The sequence below is a fragment of the Wasmannia auropunctata genome, unplaced genomic scaffold, assembly GCF_000956235.1.
Source record: "Wasmannia auropunctata unplaced genomic scaffold, wasmannia.A_1.0 LD336101.1, whole genome shotgun sequence".
Taxonomy (NCBI): Eukaryota; Metazoa; Arthropoda; class Insecta; order Hymenoptera; family Formicidae; genus Wasmannia; species Wasmannia auropunctata.
Window position 1 is genome coordinate 5,475,979 of NW_012026789.1, and position 23,446 is coordinate 5,499,424.

At 42.3% G+C, this 23,446-nt stretch overlaps 1 protein-coding gene across 2 annotated transcripts in view; it reads right to left on the reverse strand.

Annotated features, from left to right (window-relative positions):
* Window positions 1–23,446, reverse strand: part of LOC105460410 — a 186,549-nt gene that overhangs the window by 86,774 nt on the left and 76,329 nt on the right. For both annotated transcript variants that reach the window (XM_011706863.1, XM_011706856.1), the window contains one exon: window positions 8,023–8,111. The gene's annotated coding sequence lies outside the window, so the exon portion shown is untranslated. The remainder of the gene's footprint in view (window positions 1–8,022; window positions 8,112–23,446) is intronic.

Sequence of the window (23,446 nt, forward strand, 5' to 3'; positions counted from 1 at the left end):
CGCGTCACGTTCTTAACCGCAGAATCAGCCGTACACCGACCGTGGTCGTCAATGTAGATGACAAACCGTCCGTCAAACCGCATACACACTACCGGAACCCGGTCGGTCGGTCCCCGGTCCGGTGTGATCTATGCCGGAGTCGCTTCTTGCCTCCGGTCCATCGGCCGGAATAATCACCCGCTGTATTTCCCCGCTTGGCATCGCGATTAATTAGCCCGCGCTGCCGATGTGGCCCGTTCAATATGATTTACAACCGTTTTATCGCTCTGACACTTTCGCATCGATCTGTCCGTTACGCGTTTCATTGCATATTTCACTCTTCGCGTATAGTTCTCCTCTCGAAATTAAGCGACAAATTAATGTCGATTAAAATAATGAAGTTACTTTAATAGTCTATACATATAGATATACTGATGTAACTTTTATAAGTTGCATTTAAAGAACTGCTGAAAATATTAAAGCTCTTGTTTCGTCTTCTCTTCGCTTGTTTGTTGGCATATTTGATTTCCCGGTTATTCGAAACGCTTAAAAGCAATTTATCAGCAAGCGCATGTAGAAACCTTCAATCAGCGCGATCATCGGCGAACATCGAGTGCACTCACGTCGTATCCGATTTCATCTAACCGATCGCGCCAGTCCGGTTTCCAGCGCGCGGAGGGCCCCGTGTCCTCGTTCTCGGCGACCTGCTGCCGCGCTTGTGGGTCAGTAGGTCAGATCGCCGGTGCACGCTCCTGTCTCGGCAAGGTGAAGATATCGATCGCACGCGCGCGTGCTGACCCAGTAAGGATGCAACCGTTGCGCGACGGCGGCGGTGGCGGTGGCGGCGGCGGCGGCGGCGGCGGCGGCGGCGCGCGGCGGCACGACGGTGGCACGCAGGTGCGCAAAGGAGAAGGCGATTGCGGCTTATTACCAGCGCACGTCACAACGATAATCGTAAATCAACGCCAGCGTCGTCCCAACGACAATCCGTTTCCGCCACAAATCGAGAGTACGATCGATACCAATCATTTCTGCTCGCTGCCCTTTGAGCGATGAGTGAACAAGCTGCATTCGCATTTCATACGAATTATCGAGTAATATACGAATACAAATTGAACCGAACGATTTTGCTAAAATATCTATAAAAAGCTGGATACAGATCTGAACAAAATAATTTTGTTGGATTATCAAAATAGTTATGTAGGACGTTCAAGTTTATAATGAGCAATGCCGCAAAAAGTTTTGACATTCTAACAACCAGGTTAAGCGTCCTACATAATTATTTTGATGGTCTAACAAAATTATTTTCAAATAATGTATCTGTATCTAACTGAATTTTTAGATACTTTCGAAAAATTCTTCCGTGTATGAAACAATTTAAAACAATGAAAAACATCTACAATGAAATATAATTTTATTGAATAATATTTAGAGTTTAAGACAATATGGATTTAAACATAAAATTAAAACACTTGTTTCAAACTACATTCAAAAATATGCCAACGTAAAAAATACTATCGCATTGAATCAATTGTTTCATTAAATAAACCCGATATTATGCATTGATAACAGACTTTCGTTCACCAAATACGATTTAAGAGTAAGTTAAATCAAACCTAAGACAAAATGAAAGAAATTTGATGAGAATCAAATATAAAATAGATCCAGAAAATAAAAGCTTAAGAATTCTCAAATTTTAATAAAAAGAATCCCTATGAGGAAAGAAATAATAAACTTTTATAACTAATGAATTTTTATGAAATGCGTTAAATAATTAGAATTCAAAATGGAAAAATGCGGAATCAATTCTGTGTATTTTGGCTCAGTCTGATGAATTCCATTAAGCCGGAAATTTTTATATACAATCCCATTATCAGAAACAATTTAGTGGCTTTCCTGGGGTTGACACGCGCTTCGAAATAAATGTCTCGTATGTAGGTCAATAGGGCACTGGTTCATGCTGTGCCGGGGAAAGAGTGGTGACGCATGATCAAGAAGCCACGTACACACATACACCTATTACCGAACGCGTTTATGGAACAAGGTTGCAAGCATGCTTGGAAGCTCGTGCTGTGAAACTGTTACAGATCAATGCGGGATGTTTTCGTCCAGCGAAATCTCTCTGGATTATATAGACTCTTTATATAGGATGTTTGGCAACTTCAACAGAACTTTTAATTTCCAAGCTTAATTATTACTCCCGTGTTATTGATCTTACACAAAAAACTGAAGATTAAAACAAACATCGAATCTCCCTGCACGGAATTTTCCTACGTTCTTTATTCAAACAGCCCTGTCAGTAAGATTTCTTACTTGCGAATCATCCTGCAATTTCTTGAGTGCCGCATCGTTTCGCGATAAAAAAGAAGCGTTACTGCGTTGGCGTCCTCGTACATCCTTGCCTCGTAAGCCGGCGAAATAATGGGAGAGAAAGGCGAGCCCGAGGTGGTTCCGGGTGCGGAATCGAGTGCGAAGTAACGGACGTTAATGAGAGAAGGTTATAGCCGAGGGAGCGGAAGGTGCTGTAAGTGGCAAACTGTTGCGGACCTGTCACGGACGGAAGGCGGGACGAAGATTGGTCGACGAGTCGGAGAGAAACGACCGAGAGCGCAGCGGCGAGCGTGTACGAGCGATAACGAGATATATCTAGTATATTGCACAAAATTCGCGGAGGCTATTCTTCAAAATTTTTAGGCTGCCTTTTTTTATCGCGTTTTTTTTTTTTGCAAAATAGTCGAGGAATTACGACGCGACGAGAGATGATCACGTTCGGATAAATGTTTCAATTAGCCACCGAAAGTTAGTTTTTTTAATTTCTGAAAAAATTCTAGTAATTATGATTAGTAAAAATAATAAAAACTAAACAATAAAAATTCTTACACTTACGAAAAAAGTAATCTTGCAATTATAGCAAGAATTATTTAGACACGAAAAATTAACTAAAACGGATAAGTGATTAGTAAGCACTGCGATATATACATATGTTTTGTATTTAATCAATATAGATTATAGATACTAGAGACAGAAATTATATCTGAACTATTTGTCAAATTTAGCAAGAAAGTTCCTCTATGACGTTTAGTCAGTCTAGACTCCAATTCAAACTTCAATCATATTTAGTTATGAGACCTATATTTTCTTGTATATATTCTTAGAATATATTTGCTGCTATAAATTTTACGTATAAGACAGACAATTTTTTAGCAGATACAAAAAACAGCGATATAATTTAAGTGTATAATATTTAGAATTCTAGCTGAAACAGCGAAACATTTCCCTGAGTGATAGAAACTAAAAAAACCTGTTCCTATTTTTAAGTAACTATATACAATTTCTTTTCGAGAATAATCACATTAAACTACGCGAGATACTTTGCAACTGTCGCTGCTTCGTGTAAATTGTAAATAAACTCGGAACTACGTTTTTTCAAAGCGCGACGCGTACAAGATTCGTGATGTAAAGTCTTATTGAAGCAAACCGTTACGGATTTGTCATTGATTGTCGAAGAGACAAGAATCGAAGCGACGATGAGTCATCCTTTTGCGCGCAATAATGACCAGCATTAAATTCAAACGAGTTCCTCCCTTGGCAGCATAACTTGCCTTGAGAGCGGCGCGGCGCGGCTGCCGGCGATCCGCATAGGAAGAAACGGTGGAGGAAGAGAGAAACTGTGAGAACCGGGAAGGATAAGCGAGAAGATCCGTGCGCTTCCCGGGAAATGCGCTGCCTCTTAATTGGTATCCATTCTACCGAGAACTCATCGGAGAATCGATCGCGGAGGTTCCGATAGGGTCTTGGCACATTAAATGATCATTGCGACAATGGCCGGCTCTATGACACTGATTTATTTCTGATTGATATACGATAAAGTGTCACTAATTGCACTTAAGAAGTTACACGCATCACAGATAGAAAAAAATAGATTAATCCTTTCCACATGATAAAATTGATTTAACGATTTCATATAATAAAAGTTTCAGTATTTCTTGCAACATTATTATTAAAGTAATTGCAGTTTCTTTTTTATTTCTGCAATCAATAGCATGTAACGTTTTTATAAAAAAAGCTTATATGAGCAAAAGCTAAAAATTATATACGTTAAGATTTATTAATACTTTAACACCTGCAAAACTTAGAATTTATTAAGCCTTTTTAAATCAAACGCATCGTATTTAAATATGTTACGCATTTATTGCAATTCATTTATATACTTATCGTAATTATTAATTAAAAATACAAAATTATATTTTTATTGATTAACTTAATATTGTGTAATTACATTATCTGCATTATGTTGCTTATCTTTAATTTTTTACATTATCAAATAACTTATAGATATCTCATTCAAACATAAGCCATTATTATCTAGACGCTGCATTCGATTAAAAAAGTATTTATCAATTCTAGGTTCCAAAAGTGCCATTAATAAATTTTAGTCTATTTTTCAAAAAGTTCATAAAAGTCATATTGCGCCAATTATGTTCTGCGCAATATTCTGTATAAAAGGGGCTAAACACGATAATTACATATTTTTTAATTGAATCTTTCTGATTTTTTCGTGTCATTAATTAGAGTCTCACAGAATTAATCAAAATTTACGCGGTATTTAACGTGTCGGATTCGCCACAGTGTAGCTGTATGACAAGAGGTTTCCTTACACGCGATGAAGATACACGAACACATCCACAGGCGATGTATACTTCCGATAGAGATTAGAGAGGCGTAATCTCGCGGCGATAAGTGCTCGTATAAATACACATATCACCGTCTGCTTCTCGGTAGCACGCGCCGCCGCACAACTGAATACACCGAGGTAATTCAATGTAACGTAAGGCGATGTCCCCGGGCTAAAATCGCACGAAGCAAGCGACACGACGGAGACACGAGATCCATTTGTGGGAATGTACCTGATCTATATTGTACGATTCGCTACCGGCAAGTCGTCTCTCTGCCGCATAATCGGATTCCCGATTTCCAGATTCGCTCGATCGCACGATAGCATGAAATTATCGCGACACGGTATATAGGAAAGATTTCACCAAATTGTATAAAAATCATCGGATACAAATTTTTGTAAACGTTTAAGCTTCGAGCTTCGTTCATAAATATTAAATGAAATATTATGTCGAGAGGATTTTCTTTCAAGAACATTTAACTCACAGCTGTCCAGAATCCCCTCTTACATAATTACGTTTTTCATTCTTATACATAATTAACGATCGTTATTCAACAACTATGAATACCTCCTCGTTAAAAGGAAATTTTCATTGAGGAAAAATCGATTTCATATCGGTAAAAAAATCTATAGTGAAAGAAACATTCAATGGTGTTCGAGATACCCGTATACAATATATAAGAAAGAAAAAACGAACGATCTTCTCGCGACGACGGTGAATAGGTAGGCGAAGGAAGATACGAACAATCGCAAGATCGCATATGATCTTATTTCAATGGCACGGCCTCGAACCGCGCGTCGTCGCGCGAAAAGTGTTGGACTGATTTATAAGGGTTTCGGTTTACAAGCGGCGACGCTTCCATTTCCGCGTCGGGACCCGCCGACGACACGCGCGCGCGCGCGCGACCGGGGAAAGGTTTCGTTCACCTATGCCGTCGTTCAATTTCCGCGCGACGTTTCAATTTCTGCCGGCCGACGCGCGCGCCCTTTCTCGTTGCATTCAATTCAACGCGGAACGCCCCTTTATCCCGCCGCCGCGCCCGCCGATACATATCGCCAATGCCAGATTCCACTATTTTCGATCCGGTTGATGGATTAACCCCTCCTATCCAAAACTATCATGCTGTCTACGTTTGTTGTGCTATACGTTCTCGTCGGAAGCTTAGACTTCCGGTAGCGATGAAGAAGAATGATTTATGGCGGAACCATATCGTTCCTGTCTCACCCTTTCGCTGTCTGAGGAAACGCTCACGTAAATGGACTTTATACAAGCGTTTCTCCTTTTGAGGTATTGGATTTCCTGAAGGAACACCAGATTTTCAGGAGGGTCTAAAAGAGCGAGATAAACTCAACGAGATTCCTCGCGGTACAGGTAACTCAGAAAATTACAAGATAGGTACGAGTCATTCCATATTGTGCATCGCATAAAATACTCGTAACAAACTGAGATATTTGTAAGAACGTATTCTCTTTAATCTTTTACTAAATAGCAAAATCTATGTAATGATAATAACCAATTATTATATTTGATATATCGAGAATCGAGATACAAGCAAAATCGTGTAAATCGCAACTCTCAACATTACGTTTCTAATCAGGTATTGAAATTATAAAATAATAGCAATATGAATACATATATATATATATATAATAAATCACTATTATTTATAATATATCACAAATTACAATATAATACCACAATGTATATAATATTAAAAAGCGTATATATACATGTTTTTAATATTATATTATACATATACCATGGTATTATATTATAGTACGATTTGTAATATTATATTACAATGCTTCGGTATTATACTAATATTATTATTACATTGATTGGATCTTGTTAAATCGATGTTGTAAAATTAATCACATTTGCACAGTGTTTCCTTAATGTATATTTTAATGTATTTATTTATTATCAAAGATATTATTAGAAAAAGAAAGATAAATTTGAAATTAATATAATATAATCCTGTTAATCTGCGAATATTAGTTTTTGTACACATAAAAAATAGAAATTGAACACCTTATAAATTAATTTAATATCGTCAACCTTCAATAATATAATAGTAATAATATTGGTATAATGGTATAACATCAATACTGTTAAAAATTAACGAAAATTTCTATTGCATGCCAATATTTGATGTCCCCAACATTGGTAATCAATACAAATATTATGTTAAAAAAATAGAGATATGTATGGTTTCATACTAAGATATATATTGGTGTACAAATGTTAACGAAATTCTTTCCATACTCACAATCAGTCTCTCTTACTAACGATTAGAGAAGAGTGCGTCACGCGGATACAGATGCACAGAGACAATGCATTGCGAAAGACGAGAAAAAAACGAGGGAAAGCGGAAAGAAGGAAGAAGAGCGGAAGAGGGGACCGTAAAACACCGTTACATCGTAACTCGTCGCAGCGACGATCGCGCAGTGATAACGCGACGCTCGACTTAACAAAGGCCTCTTCTCCGTTTTGCCATCGTGCCGCTTCTCTCGTTCGTTAATAATGATGCCGTCCGGATGCAAGGCATGTAGAAGGACTTGAACGAACGATATTCCGCGACTTATTTGAACCATATACTTAATTACTGCGTCGCGTATCTAATATGACAGATTTTTTTTTTTTTAATCATTGAATAAACAGTTCTATTTTTAGTTTACTATTGACAGTTGCAAGTGTAACGTTCTTGCTTGCGTATCGCAAAATTGCGTTCGCGCGCGTGCACACGATTTCTTTAATCCAACTTAGGATATCTTGCGAAGCCTCTCGCGGCTCCACGAAGCCTCGTGAATCGTGCGTGCAACCGTGAAGGCAATTACGCGCATCGACAATGATAACGCCCGGCTGTAACCATACGGGTAACTATATCGCGGCAGTCAGGCACACATACACATGTATATCGTGACAATGGACTACTGCATTCGCTCGTATAACGTTTATGTCATGTACGAGGCGACCGAGAGGCAAGCCCTCCAGCGGCGGACGGGGAATGGCGCATCGAGACGCTGATTTACGATCGCGATCGTAATTGCAACCGTAGAAACGGCTGTTGTCGTAAGGAGAAGAGGGGGAAGAGAAAAAAAAACGCTCCACTCGTTGGCGTCTCGTTGAGTCCGATTGTGTGCTTATTAATCGTCGTTCGACGCTCCGGCGATCGGAATCCGCGGGGTGATCAATTACGCGAGTGCGCGCACAGTCTCTCGCCGAATGAGATTAACCGCCGCGCAATCGTGAACGCGAAATAAAACACTGCGAATTACGCAGGGTACTGAAGAGAGCAAATTCTACGGCGATCGAAATAAAAACTTGAAAGATCATGCAGTTTGTGAAAAATAACTCGTACACTTACTTGCTCATTGCAGTTGCTATACGTCGAACAATCGCGTTGTGCAGGCTGTACCATAACATACGTGGGGCCCACAGGGATGAATTTAAAACCTGGAAACGAAAAAAGAAACATCCACTGAAAATACGATTCCTTTCAAGCGAGACAAATCTCTGAATATATCTTGGAAAATTTTAATTAAAAAATCCACGACTTCTCCGCGCAACGCTCCGCATTTTCCGAAGCTCGAATGCGCTCTCGTTTTGAATCGGAAGTCAACAGCGCGCAGCGTGAAACGAATACGTATGTCAGGTGTCGTGCGTACATGCGCACGCAATTCCCGAACGTTGAAGTTGAAGTGCACGAACGAGAGTCGAGGGGGGCGGCATGCGAACGCTAAAATAATTGCCGCAACTGCTGAACTTGGTTGATGGATTAAGCGGCAATTTGTAATGCCAGGTGATCCATCAAAACTTCGCGAAAGGTTAATCCCGGTTTAAAGACACGCGAACGGTCGCGTTTCTCACATGTTCGAGCAATGATAATCGGTTTCGTACCGATAATTACATTAGGTTCCCCGAGTATTTCCATCTTTAATACGCTAAAACTGCAATTAACGTATTTCGTTGTTACCACGAGCAATATCCGGATATTATTGCCGGATATAATTTCATTAAACAGCGATATGTGATTTTCGATCCATTAATGAATAATTATGCTAATTCGATATTACTCTAACAAAACAATTCAATTGCATATGCAGGTTGAGAACAATTCGATCTCTCTCATTCGGTTTAAGTCGAATTGCAGCGCGATTAAAACTATTATACTTGGACTCGAAAAGCGAAAGAGATCGCGATCAAAATTTCGTCGCTCGGACGCGAACGAGCAACGGCTGTTCCGGTAAGCAACAATGGCACGGCACGGCGCGCGGCGTCGCCGTAATGAACGCCGGAATATTCATGAAGCGAGAACGCGTCGCCGAGCGACGCGAAAAAAATTCAACGCGAAAAGTTGCAACCGCACTTCGGCGCGAGAACGTGCGCCGAATCGAGCGACGAATGCATTTAACGCCGACAATCCGTGAGAGTGCATTTATTTTTTCCGTTGCCCCATCCGATATCGAAAAGTTTTCGTTTCGGAAACGAATGTGGAGACACAAGCCTTTTAACGCGTTAAAAAACATACGTATACATGTCAAAACAAAGCAGTTTAAGAGGAGAGAGAAAGTTTACACGTTCCAAAATAAATATTTTTATTTGGAGCAGGATTTTTAACTCGTGACGATATAAAAAAAAAATTGATCGTTGCATAAAAAAATTTATATATATCTACACAATTATGTATAGATAATTAAAAAAAGTAACACATTTTCCAATTAATTTATCAGCTGATCTAGGAACGCGACGAAAAGTAAAGAATCATCGCGGTCCCACTTTTTTTTTTCGAGGGAAAGGTTTAAGAAGTGAAACGGTAATTTTCGTTCTTTCGCGGAAATGCGTAACGGTAAGTCGTGTTCGTCGCGCTCGTTCCAGACATTCCGGTCTCCCCTCGGCTTCTTACTCTCGAATTCCGCTCGCGCTTATGCATCGACGCCGGTACCACCAGCCAGCCAGCATCCAACAGCATCCGGAAAGGAGCGAATTGTTCGCTCGCTCGTTCACTCGGTCGCTCGCTCGCTCGCTCACTCGCTCTTCGTCTTCGTTCCCGGCGAATTCATTATGATCAAGACAGTCTCGCCGCGCGTACGGTCCGTATATAATCGGCTCATTATCCTCAAGGCAGTCTACTTCGCAGACTATCTTCATTATAATGAATTGTAATGCGTACCCCGCAGCTTGAACAAAGGATAAACGCAGTTAACTAATCGCAGTTTGAGGCGCTTCTTGCTGTCGCGATAGACATTTACGTCTACGAGATAGAAAGCGATATCTCCTCGGAAAGTAACTGTCTTGCACACTACACACGACTATGATGCGGCGTAATTTCATCAATTAGTCGCATATGTAATTATAATATTATTGCAATTATATACAGAGAGATAGAAGCTTTGGAGGGATACTCGGATAATCCACGCAGGGAACGTCATTAATAACGTTTATAGATGGCACATCCGCGATTATTATTTTCTATAAATATTCCATAAAAATCTGATTTGTTTCTCGCAAATGTACCGAAAATATAACAAAGTGAGGCAGAGATTTAAAAAACATTGGCTGAATTGAAGAGTGGAACAACACGGATTCCTTTCGAAAACTATTTCAAACGTTTTTCGAAAAATGCCAAATGTGGCGCTCTTTGTTTGGAATGAGAGGCGCGAGAGTCTTCTTCCTTTTCCGACGAGCGCGCGCGCGACAAGGTCGCTGCCTCCCCGAGAGTCGGAAAACTGTGTGCGCGCGCGACGTGGCGTACCCGTCTCTAATCCCTCACGCGGGCATCTCGGTATCTCTGCTTGCGTTAGTGTGCTCAATACCCGAGAGTGGAAACCGAGGTAAACGAGCGAGACTCTCGCGAGTCCGCAAGACTCTGAGAACCGGTTTCTCCGGGTTTCAGAACAAGTAATTTCGTTACGAGCTCTATTCCTCTCGCTCTAGCTCTCTCTCTCTCTCTCTCTCTCTCTCTCCGACTTTTATTCAAATAGAAAGGACACGAAAAAGGGAGGAAAGGGGAAGAAAGAAACAAAGAAGGAAGAGGAGGAAGAGGAGAAAGTTCGGTTACATTCTGGAACGGTTTTCGTGGCCTGACAAAGTCATTCGGCAAACGTTCGAACGATCGGATGTTACTTGACGATCCAACGGCGCCGCGTCATTAGTTTTCGATCTTCGGCCGATTGAGAATCGTAGTGACGATAACGGGACTGCGCGCTTTCGGGAGTCAGTGGCGTCACGTGGATTCGTTTACAATTCGAGATCGTTGGCACTTTAAAGAGTGAAGACTTTTCTCTCCCCTCCCCCTATTCCTCGGGAGTGCAAAGACCTAAGTTTATCAGTATTCGTTTTCGTCAAACGCGAAAAATTAATTACGATTTTGCATCTAATTGCTCGCGAGTGTGTGCGATAGATGCAATAATCGTGCACGAATTATTAATGCAATATTCATTACATGAATTGCGGGTTGCTGCGTTTTCCGATAAATACGAAACCGCCGCACGAAACGAATCGCGCTATTAGATAATAGCACATTGTCGAACGTAACATTCGTAACGCGGCCTGTACCTAAACATTATCGCGAATCGATCGTATATCCGACTCGTAATAACCGTCATAGGGTGCGCAGTAATAGACTTTGGTCTATTATTAAATTACCGATACGCGTATAGGCGTGACGGCACTGATGTGGCATTGCTCCCCCGTAAGTAACTCGCAGCTAGTTTGTATCGCTCTCCTTACGCTTGCGAGACGAGAATCGCCCGTGAGACGCGTTATTACGAGATGGCACGGCGAAGGAGAAAGCGAAAGCGAAAGCGAGCGGCGTGGCGCGCGGAGACAGGGAGCGCGGTAACTGTTGCACACACGAGATCGCGCAGAGGACTCGCATTCATCTCGCGAGATTCTCGACTTCTCGTCGAGCGCAACACGTTTACGCGTGCGAAACGACAATGGCACGCCCGTCTTAGTATCCCGTTTTAGTTTCACATGTAAAATCAATTTAAGAATTACGTAACAAACGCTTTATATGTGATAAATCGACCGACATGCACGGCCACTAAATTCATCCAATTTCAATTATGTAATACTTCCTGTATACAAAATAAAGTAAATATAGAATGGAGAAAGAAAGAAAAGCGTCACAAAATAATAATATATAGTAGTATAGTAGCTACACAAAAAAGATTTAAGCACGTATAGATGATATCGTGGTCCATTTCGGTGCTTATATATTTATATAAACCGTTTTTTCCAACAAATTAAAAAAAAAGATTTTTGTTCAGTTAGCAAAATTATTTGAACGCTGTATTTCGTTATTAAACTTCTTGAATTTCAACTTTAAATGTCTATAATTATTTCAAATTGTTTCTAATTAAATAATAGACTTTGAGATCAAACTCATGTGTGTTTGATATAGGATAAGCACAAGCATTAGGTGGTAATTTATACATCGATTGAAACCTCTTGTCGAAATACACGCTTGTTCTACAATATATATCGAATTTACGATAAGATTGATCTCAAAAGTCGCTCATTTAATTAGAAACAAGAATTACGGACAGTTTCAAGTTGAAATTTGAAAAGTTACAAACGAAACACTGCGTTCGAACAAGTTTAATGAGTTAAAAATCGCTTTTTTTAATTCTTCCGAGTCCTTTGTCCTCTTGTCAGAAGCGCAGTGACCCCTTATCGTATATTTCTGTGGTGTGCGCGTTATTTACAATTTACACAGGTATACGGAACCTACTGTTTTAACTCTCTAATTTAGAGAGTTTTCACGGCAAGACATACTCTCTCGGTGGATTGACACTATCTTCCGAGAGGCGTACGTAGCGATCGAATAAAAATTCGCTGTTTCTAGTCGGATTTGAACGCGGGTCTTTGGCATTGAAAGCAGACGCACAACTCTCTGTGCCACGATAGCTACTCTTCTAATCCGCTGAAGAACAAATCATTCCGGGACAACCTGTTATCAAGACGGAGAAGTAAATCGCATTTCGAATTAAAAGTACGCTCACTGACTCATTTCCACTCGCCTTAACTTTCTACTGACCCTTCTGGTCGCCAGGAAGCAATTACTTTTAATCGAATAATACGCCCGATTACTTTCTCTACTGCGAGCGCGAGTTGTTAACTTCGACTCGACTCATCTTTCGATCCTATTCAGGTGCCATCGCTGTAATAATTTATTATCTACGAGAATAACTCGACTTTCCTGTAAATGCGACGGCAGCCTCTTTCATTCACAGGGCTTCTTCTTTCCTGCGCAGCTATGATTATATCGTTAGCATAATGGGCTTCCTGTACAATAATAATAGCTTTGACACCTCGTGACATCGAAAATAACAATACGCGCAATGTTTTCCAATAAAATGACGGTTTCAGGAAAAATGGCGTTACGCGAAATTTGCATAGATAAATTATTCAATTCTAAATACTTAAAAAATGTATGGAAGATTATAAAGGCAGCGTTTTATCGAAGAAAATAAGCCAAATATTTCACTTAAGTGACAAACACACTATATTCATATAAGAAATCAAATCCAAATGAACTGCACTTGTTTAAAACAATTCGAATTCGAAATGCTGTACATTGTATAATTCTGTAATTGTATTATTCTTTGTCATTTAGCAGGTACTCTCGTGCGTCGCGACTGCAGTGACCGTTATAAACTATTAACTTCGCATAATCGCCGAAATCGCCGATAACACACGGCGAACTCATAAATTGAGATCCGATACTTCGCAGCGTTTGCAGCAATCATTTGTCGGAATGGCGCATTAACATCGCGCGCGCACGAACAAATAGAAGCAAAGGGGCCGCGCCACGATTAATTACGTTGATTAAACGGCGTAATTAAGAGCCGCGTGGCATTAATCGAACGAAGGGTTATATATGGGTCAAAGGAGAACGTAAACTCGCCGCGTGTCAAAGGCACGTCGCGCATCTCGATCCCGCGCGCGCGCGCGCGCGCACGAATCCAGGTAACCACGCGCAAATTTGTAGCCGCTACCGATTAATAATCGCCCTTTGTTCGCGCGCGAACCCGCTTTCCGCACCACGTAAATTTAGCCAAAGTAAATTTACACCCAACTCCCGCGCGCTCGAGGATTTATTAAAGTTCTCCCGGGGAGCCACGCTGCGCGCGATCTACATACATACGATCCTTGAATATCTGCATTCTCCCCCCCCCCTCCGCCTTCCTTCCTCCTTCGTGTAAGAACTTCTAGCAACAAGTTCTTCGCGACGGTGTTTCATGGCTATTCACGACCGGGAATGGTCTACTTAATTGAGAATACAAATAGTCGAGTAGTCGACCATTAATCGAGGCGCTCGAGTACAAGTATTTAAATGACCGGTGCATCTGTTTATTCAAATGCGGAAAAATAGGTATCTCTAGTATAGGATTTAAGTTAATCGCGCAGCTGTAGCTCGTTAAAAATCTTACGAAATAATCGGACGGATCGTTAATCGTGTTGGCTAGTTGGCTGCGATGCGTGATCAAAGTTTGGCGAGAATTAAAAAAAAAACTGATATTTGCACGACGGGAAATCACCGGTTTTCGCAAGTACGCTGACCTTCTCGTTGATCGTGCTGGAAATTGCAGTAGCGAACCAACCAGTTTGCTTGCCTGCCTACCTTCTCCGGTTTATCTCGGCTGAGGATCGTCCCTGACCTCGGTGGCAGGTGCGACAGGTTTCCCGCACGATCGAGACACTCTGTCTTCTCTATTCAAACATGACACGAATTTCTTCCGGCGAGCGCGCGCGCGCGAGCGCGCGCGAAGCGATTATCGCGCCTCGTGGAAGAATTATCATGAGTGTATCAATCGAATGCGTGAAAGAATTATCGTGAGTGTATTAATCGAATGCGTGAATGTTCTTAGCGTGACACGCGAGAAATCCGATTGATCGTCTCAGCGAGAGCCTCTCATAAATTCTTCAAAAGTGACTGCTCATCAGTTTCCTATAAGCCGGCTCAATATAATTATTATTTATCACGTTGAAGATTATCGCGATGTCTTAACGACGCTGAAAGCGTGACTAGTTAATCTAGCAATTCAACAGAATTATTCACTTATATAGCTCATTTCACATCATTTTGTTGTCGTATATTTATATATATATAAAATAAAGATTAATAATAGATAAAAGAATAAATACAGTCTTGTTTTCATTCATTTAGCTATTTTAGCTCCCGCGAATGCTCCTCAAAATGATTCCATTGACAACTAATTTAACGATGGAACATCTGAATTAGAACAATTGTAACAACAGATCAACTCGTTTCCATTCACGCGACGAATGTCATCTTAATAGAAGCGAGGCATTGTTCGCGGGAACGAGAGCGAGACGGATTTGTGACGAAAGCTGCACTAATGGTGAGAATTTTGCGGCGGCAGCGAGAATCGCAGTCGAGATTGGCTGCGGAAAAGCAAATGTTTGCCCTTGCATTAAATTATACGTCTCTCCTTGTACTTTTAGTGTATACACATATAGACGGAGATGTGTGTGCGCGTTGTGTATATGCATGTGTATCGTTTGCCGATCCGTTCTCGTCGAGAAGTTGACGCGGGTGTGGGGAACTTTGCCGGCAAGTTTCCAAAGTTAAGAGGGAAATAGCTACCGGGCGATTCGTCGAAATCAAAGACATGGACGAAATCGAACTTTCCACGACTCCCCCCTTCCCCTCGCGTGGCAATTACGCATTCAAGCGCGCGGTTAACTTGCTCGGACTCGTTCGTTATTAGTAGTGCGAGCATCGAACTCGGGTCGAAAGTAATGTTCACCTCACGCGACGTGAGGGGCGATCGTGGTGCAGGTCGCTGTGTGGCAGCTTACTGTGCCGAGGATCCAGGTTCGAAACCATCCAGAACTACGGTGCTCTGAAATGCGCTGCAGCGCTGCCAGTGCTCTACGGTATTTGGCGGCACAAATCGAAGCACAGTCTCTGAAAGGCGATCGTCGAATGGAAGTGACGAAATTGAAGGTTGTAATAGTTGGAGAGAAGTTGGGAATATAAGAAAATGTAACCCTAAGGGGATTATAAACATTTTTACTTTACCTCACGCGGCGTTAATTACGTTCATCGTCTAAATGGTGTTGTAAAGGAATCAGATGGGAACGACTCCGAGGATGAGGATCTTGCTTCCGACACCACGGAGAACCGCGATGGGCCATCGCGACGGGAAGAGCGGCTCGCCAATTAAACTGGTCACGCGACGACAGTCGGCAAACGTCTTCTTGATACCGTTAACCCTATCGCAAGATCCGCTTCCGGCAATGTATCCTTCCAACTTGCCGCCTCTACCTTCGCCACGGCTTTCTCTCCCAGCGCCACCGCGTCTCCTCCCCTTCGTCCCCTCCCCCCTTCGCCCTTTCTCGTTCCTGCCTCCCGGAACGGAGTTCATTACCCACCGGCGGGATCGACGCTGGGTATACGCCTTTAAATCTACAGTTAGGTACCTGCCTGCCGGGAACGCTAATTAGGGCTTTCGTACGCGAGCCACTCGTTACCGTAAAGCGTCGAAGAACCCCGTCCGCTGCCACTATATACGTGTCGATGATTCTCCTTACACTCGCCGGCGATCGCAAACGAGCGAAATCGCGCTTCCCCTTCGGCGGGGGGGGGGCTTCTGCGAACAGTTGGCGGTGTCGTTTTAGGACAAATTCCGAAAACCTACGAAATCGTTTAAAGGTATACCAAAGTAAATGATTCAAGAACGACAAAATGTTCGGGCACAGGATTAGAATCCTATAGTTCCCGTTCTTTAACGTTATTTTCAAACTTTTCGAATTTCCGAAATTTCTCCAAATCTATTCTCATATATCTTCATCTGTGATATGTATTTAAAAAAATTGAAACATAAGATATATTTCACTTCGTCTGCCAATATGAAGACTTTATAAAACATTAAAACAAATAGGTATCGCTATTATTAATTACAAGTAAACAAAAAATTTATATCACGATCGAGAAAAGCAACTGCATTTATCCAATTTTTTGCCATGCTATGACGATTCATAATACAAAATGATTTCGGTAACAAATTGAAAGAAAGAAATATTAATATTCAAATTTTATATTTGTTTTAAAAACGATGTCATGATTTTTCCCTTTGTCTTAATTGCACGTGAAGATAATATGAGCATCTTGGTTCAGTCTAAAATTGGCACACGAGGCGTCGTCATTGGCAAACGAAGCAATGACGTTATATGTTGTAGCGTTTGTAATGTACACTGCCTGATTCGTCCAGCCTCGAGGTCAAGATTGCGAGAGTCTTGCAGTCAAGTTTATTTGTTTCGCCGATAACCACTTCAAGCGAATTGTATTTGCTCGGTGACGCTCCTCTATCGATAAAACGCGCGCGCGCTCGCGCGGCTGGAATGAACTTCGACCGGAAATAAGCATTGATATCCGTGAGATAATGCAATACATACACGATAGAATTACCTAAGCATACGTCTCATATTTATTTCTTAAAAAACAAAATATTGTCATTTTTAATTACATTATATCTGTATTAAAAATATATTATAATTTATTAATTATTTATTAATTTTGATATAATTCATTGACGATTTGTCTTTCTATTAATTTTATATAAAATCAAATATTCAGAAATTTCAGTATTGTTTCATTGAGATAAGTTTTGAGAGTTGAATTTAAGAATATTTCTTAACTGGTCCGACAATCCTTTTCTCTCTCCACAAGTATATTTATTCGCTGCACGATATTTTATGCGAATTTTACCTTCCGATCCGAATTTCGAACTCTCACACAATTGAAGGTCAGCGTAAAACCGCTCAATGTACTAAAGAATAAAATGATAAAGGAATCGTGCGCAACGTTTTTCCCATATACGAAAATCGAACGAAAGCGTTCTCGTAAAATCGGCACGCCTTTTGCAGTTCCGTTTGGGTCATTTCGTAAGTATCTATGGAGTTGAGTATCATTATATGGCTCGTTTATGCCCGTCCGATAAGAGGGACACAGATTTCGTTCCAATTCCGACAATCACTGTGGTAGAAAAAGCCGACAAAATCGATAACGTAAACGACGTGCTTTACGTCAAACTAATAAAAGAGGGTCGATCGAAGCGGCTGGGGGATAGTGGCCAATAAAAAAAAACCGCGTCGAAAGTATCCTTTGCCCGCAGGATAAATTGTAGATGAGGGATCCGTGTATCTGTGTGTGCAGCGCACCGTAAAAATTGCCAGGTGAACGCCTGGTAAAGATGGGAACAAGAAGGGACGAGCTTGAATTTGTGCGAGATTCAATTCGTAACTTGCAAACGCTTATTTTGCAATGACAACGATTTAAAGGCTAAATTTAAGAAATTCTGATATCCTCCATGTGCTAAAATGTGTTTTACAAAAAAAAAACACCTTGAATTAAATGAGATAAAGAGAGCGGGAAGTTAAGAAGTCATGAACTTGGAAGAAGTATAGTGACGAGCGCGGCAAGAACGAAGCTGTTTTCCGGCGGATAGTAGGATTAGAGCGGACCGAACTGAAGCAAGTGCAAGCAAGTACGTGAGCCAGTTTTTCATTTAAAATCCGATTCACTCGCCGGCCGTGGCTACAACTTATCTGACAGACTGTTTTACTTTCTGCGCGAAGTGTATTGGTGCCGCCCCGCTTGCTGCTACACTTCGATCGGCGATTGCGCCTGCGATTTAGCGGAAACGTATATACATATATATACGCGATCCGATACTTTCCACGACGCGCGCGTTCGTAAAACACGAGCCGAAAAAAAAGAAGAACAATGTGAGCAGTGTTTGATAACGAGGAATAGGAAAGTTCGGTTGTTGTTGGCAATTAGCGATTGTTTGTAATATATCGGCACTATATTATATGCCGCACGAGCGGCAGCCATGATGTAATTAATTGTTACTTTACGCGCACATGCGGTATAACATGCCATTAATTATTGCGTTAACTTCGCGTACATTATAAGCAGAAGCAACCCGAGCGGAGGAGCATTATGAATCCAATTTGATACTAATAAGACGAAAATAATGATAATTAAATTCCACGGAAGCTTATTACGCGTGATAACTAGCTGCCGCGGGTTAAAAATCTGACGGAACTCGATTTTTAGTTTCCTAAACATGTAAACGCGAAAGTTACGCGCCGAACACCGAGCGCGGCAAAAAAAGGCGCTATTTTCCGAACTGAGCGTAACTTCTTCGACCGTTGAGAAGCCGAGCCGACCAAGTTGAAATTTTTACGACGCTTCCTCCCCCAGCGATTCCTCCGTGAGAAAGAAAAATCATAAAATCAGAAGAAGCGGAAGAAGAAAAATAAGGCGGAAGAAAGATGAAAAGTGCACGGACTAGAAGATCGAATTAATCTTCCCATTAGCAGTCTCGATTGTCTCCGTTCCTGCTGTCCTCCTTCGTAAGATACTCTTCGTGCGACCGTGTCGAGATGAGTCTAACAATTCATCACGCTTCGCGTCGACGTCGCCGGCGTAAACGTGAAAAATAGTGCTAATTGCAGCGAGTTAATTACATCTGCGGTTCCTAATGTACAGCTATAAAAGTGTTACGCAAGCGAGCTGGTGTTTGTAGCAAATGTTTCGCGCGCAATTCGCGAGAAAATCGGAGACTCGTTTGACGCTCATTTTAAATTAATCGATTAAAAAGATCGATTGCATGTTTGACATTTGTATGTACAGTCGTCGTAGACAAATACGTTGCGACTTTTTTTTTATAGGTTTCTGTAATATATATTTAATATTCATAATATATATTCATAATATATATTTTACGTAGGTAATTAATATTTTGCAAATGCAAACCACGATGTATTATCTTTAATGTAGAGACAGTATAACACCAATCACTTGGTTCGCATTTGCAAAATATTAGTGCGTTTTGAAACCTATAAAAAAAGTGTTGCAACCTATTTGTCCACGACTGTACAAGTCAAAGGAAACAGATGAAGACCAATTTAATTCTACATATCCAAAAATGACGAAGAAATTCGTGCGTAGGTTACCGTAGGTTACACGAACGCGTTATTGTAAACGCCGCGGCAGTTATTCCTATCGCGAGGATAGCTATAAATAAACTGCGCCCGGCTTTTATCCGCGCGAGATGGCCTTGGCTAGGCCTCGTCGCCTCTCGCTCTCGGCCTCATCTCTCTCTCTCTCTCTCTCTTTCTCTCTCTCTCCCGCTCTCTAGCGCTCTCTCCGAGCGACGGATACGATTCGCGAGCAAATTAGCCGCGGAGCACGTAGCGACGAGATCGATTTCGGCGAAGGGTTAAGGATCGTCCGTGCGCCGAATCCGAATCGTGGATCCGGCCGAATCGAGCCAACGATTACGACGACGACGGCGTCGAACGATAACGACGGCGGTAAATAATTCATAGGTGCTAGCGAGCAGTTAAAGAGAGGCGTGCACGCGCCTCGAGTTCTCACCGTTATCGATCTCGCGCGCGACCGGCTTTACGGCAACAATGTGTACGCGCTGCGACTGAGGCACACACGCACACACTACGCCCTCGAAACGCGGAAAGTCTACGAGCGCCGCCTTTATTTTTCCCAGCCGCTGCCGAAATTACTCGCAAAAAATCGTGTTTTTTTTACACCTGTCCCGGCAATGAACCTCTGCCGCTCGTCGAACGTTAAATTTATCACTGCGCGTGAAAAACAATTCACTTTCGTATAATCCGCTTCTTCCCAGTACTTTTCGAAAATACGCCTCTCGCTCGCACGAAGCGCGCGCGCGAAGTCAAGCTGCCACTCGGTGATACCAATCGGATCGATACTTTCAATTTAAGGACTCGCTCGCGGTGCGACCGAGACGATATACCACGTACGGGGAATACGCGCGAAATTGAATCGACGATTTCGGGAATGCGCTAAGTCAAAGATATTGGACTGCTGCAGATTGATAAGAAACTCCTTTCTCAAATCCGCACTTTATGCCATTGTGATTGATGTACATGCCTATTTCCTGATATCGTACGCCGTCGGCTTATTAAATGATGTCGGATGGATAGATAATGAAATTAAAGGCAATATTACACGGAAAGAACAACTTTGCTGAATCCAGAATCTGAAAATAATTTTTGTTCAATAGTGAAATAATTTTGTGCAAAAGTCAAAATGATTGCTAGAATATCAAAACTTTGTATAGCATATCAGTTTTGATCATTCCAACAAATTATTTTGATGATTCAACAAAAAATTATTTTCAGATCTGTTTTCATCAAAATTTTTATACCTTTCAACAAAATCGTTATTTCCCTGTATCAATGTAAATAAATTAAAACAGCTGAAAAATTATGGAATGACTGATTCTTCTCGAAAATATCAAGATCTCGTCAATCAATTCGTGAAAATCAAATTTGTTAGAGAGCAACGCGCAAGCGACGATAAAAAAGACACAAAAGAGAGTACGCGCAAATTATCCCTAACGTCGCGGTCGGAAGAATACCGTCGCGTCGTATAGAGATGCGAGGTATGGGCCAGCGAACGCCTGCGAGAGAGCCCCGGGTACAGTTTATTGCTATGGCTTCGCAATTTTCCGCCCTCCCCAACCGTTCCCCCTCGTTTCCCATCCTCGAAGCTCTGGCTCGCCGCTTCTTTATGCAACGGCGCTTCCTCGCGGAAGCATTTCTTCTTGGCCTTTTACGTATACATTTACCCTCGCCGCGTCGATCGATAACGCTATGCCCCGACAATTCGCAGGCCACGTAAAGGGACGATCCGCCAAGTTTCCGCGACGTTGATCGACCGCAAGCGAGCTGGTCCGCGAGGATGCCGTGCGGTTAATCCTCCGGGTGGTGCATCCTTTGTGCACCGCGATAAAGTCCGAAATCTTGCACAAAGCCCTCCCTGTGTCGAATCTGTTTAGCGGCGACCATCGAAGCGTTATATATACACACAACAGTCACGAGTGCACTGTGTATAAGGTATAATCTACGTACAAATTCGTGCAATTTCGTTTAGCAAAACCTCTCCCCCCTCCCTCTCTCCGATTTACGACTGTAAAGGTAAGGTCAAAGGTAAAACGTCAAGCACACCGCGATACACGCGTGTATTTGTAACTGAAGAAATACACCGGCGTTGTGTGTATTATACGCTCAAAGTAGCGGTTTTCCATGGAAAAGCCATTTCTAAGGCTAGCCGAACGAAGGGACGCAGGTTGACCCTTTAACCCTTTCCCATGCAGCCGAGGGTCCGAGTACAGTAAGTTACCGGGAAAGATCGCGCGCCAAGCCGATGCATCCCCGCTGCTTTATTACGGCTTATTTGTTATTCCCCGTTCGCTAAAAGCACGCTATTTCACATCGTGCCCGCTACGGCACGCCACGCCGCGCCGCGCGCCGTCGGGATATACATTACGCGCTTCGAGCTCGTAAACCGCAAGAGCACAACACGATGACGTAATATTGTAATGCTCTTCGGGTTCGAAGCGCGCGTGGTTATGTTTCCGAAGCTGGAAATTTTCCAAAGCACATTATTTTTTACTAACGTGCAAATAGGTAATAAAAGCCCCGTTCGTCCGCGTCGTTATTTAATTTCAACATCCGTTGAATTATTAGAGACATTATGAGCGTAAAGGAGCGAATAAAGCAGTCGAAAGAAGATTTAAATTTAGATTAAAGAAGACAAGAGTATGCATGCGAAATGTTATCCTTTCGAGAGATACAGAGTCGTCTCCACAAATATCACTTGAAGCTAACTGTGAAAATTTAATCAATTTTCTGTTTCCACTTAATTCTAGGAGAAGACAGAGAATTGATTAAATCGCAGCTTACTTTACCGAACGTTAATGGAAACAGTTCCTAATATTAAATTAAAAGCTCGTTATTGCAAGCCTTTCAAGAACAACTGCCACTGTAAATCCAACTTTACAAGCGGATCTTCGTGACGTATACTAATAGGTATTATGCCCGAAGAGAGTGAGAAGCAGCAGTTGTAAAATTGACGAACGCGTGTATAGAAAATCACGACGACGCGTGACCTCTCCTCCTGCCGTTATCTAACAGATGGCCAAACGGAGAGATCGGAGGAAACGATACGGACCGGTTGTCTATTTTCAGAATATCCGTCACGCCGGCGAATTACCGTCCACTGTGATTTTCATGCCCGCGGCGCGTACGGTGATTCCGGCAGCGGACGTCTTTCGCTGTCGTCGCAGAGGGAGACGTGTCTTCCGACAGCGAGAGAGAGGTCGCGGGTCCCTGCTCCTCTTCCTCCTCCTCCGCGCGCGATCCAGCGAATTCACAGTCTATACTCTATTTAAATCGCTCTCGAGCGTATGCGAGGGCCCCGCGCGAGAGAATTTACGTAGTCGGAGCCCCGATGGGCACGTTAATAATTTGTCGGTGCGCTTCCACCTCCCTTCTCCTCCTCCTCCTCCTCATCCTCCCGGCCGGTCGCGCCGCGCCGCGTTTGGAAAATATGGTTTCGCCGAGTTCCACGTTCCACGTGTTTCTTCGAGTGCGCATGCACGTGTGTTGCCCCGTAATGTAACACACGAGCGCGCGCGCGATGAAACGCTGAGACCGTTGTATATGTACTATAGACATGCGGCAACGGCGCGGTGCGGCGCGGCGCGGCGACGACTTCGAAACGGCGCACGGCGTATTGCGATTTACGGTATCGAAGGAATTATTAATTTACCGCGCGGCTACCATTTCCGTTTTTCGCCGGCTACGTTATTTTGTCTTCATTTCTTTTTTTTTTCCACCCTTTTGTTCGTGTTATTTTTTAATCTACTTCACTCGTCGATCCTGTTTTATTCGTTGGGTTGTTTGCCGTGATAACCGCGGCG